The sequence below is a fragment of the Atractosteus spatula genome, chromosome 13, assembly GCF_055471065.1.
Source record: "Atractosteus spatula isolate fAtrSpa1 chromosome 13, fAtrSpa1.hap1, whole genome shotgun sequence".
In the NCBI taxonomy this organism is placed as follows: Eukaryota; Metazoa; Chordata; class Actinopteri; order Semionotiformes; family Lepisosteidae; genus Atractosteus; species Atractosteus spatula.
Window position 1 is genome coordinate 17,511,406 of NC_142718.1, and position 943 is coordinate 17,512,348.

Here is a 943-nt window from a genome sequence, read left to right on the forward strand (position 1 = left end):
CATAAAAACAAAAGAAAAAAAGATTGAGCCTAATGACATGAGCAATATAATTTTCAGTCTGTTCTGAAGCTCCCTGATATCCAGTGGAATTGGACTATTGTTTAGGTTGCAGGGTTTAGCTTGTGTTTTAATAAAAGACAGACAAGGGTATTCTTGACAATACTGATGGAAGTACCAGACAGTACCGATGACAATGTTCTGACAATACCAATGGAAGGAACAGACAACCAAGTAAATCTAATTAACTAATCTGAGTGCTTGAAATGATCTCCCATCTGCACTGACAAAACAAGGTCACCACTTTGACATTTCCAAACTCAATAAATATTTTCTTATACTTGTTGAAAGCTTTGTCTGAATAATAATTGGTACTGTGTATATTAGACAAGAATGGTTTAATTTGGGCCTTGGAAGGCAGGTGTGTGTATGTATGTTTTCAACTCAGCACTTAATGACCTGAACTAAATTATTCCTAAATTAAAATTAAATGGTCCAATTTACCATTACTTCGCTCTTCGAGTGCTGCTGCATGAAATAGACCCAAGAAAACCTGCTGACGCCTCCTCTCTTAAAACAGGATTGTTGACTATTCAGCTGCAGTCTGCATCAATTTTAATTCACAGTTAATAAAGAGCAGACAGGTTCCGGAATAATTTGTCATCCAATTTTTATTTTTTAATTGTTTTTAAAATAAAAACAATGAATTGAGCAGCGAGGTCAAACAGTGATCATAGATGCTACCCTTATATATTGATGTCAGATTCTACCTAGTCATGATATACTGTACATTACTATATATCCAATCAACTCGCTAGCCAATATATATCCACAGGCAAGTTAATATTTTTTGGCTTTGAAAAAGAATTCCACAATCGGTATTGTAAACGTCATTGCAGTCCAGGCGGCCCTATTATCATGACGAACACTGTTGTACCCCGGATTC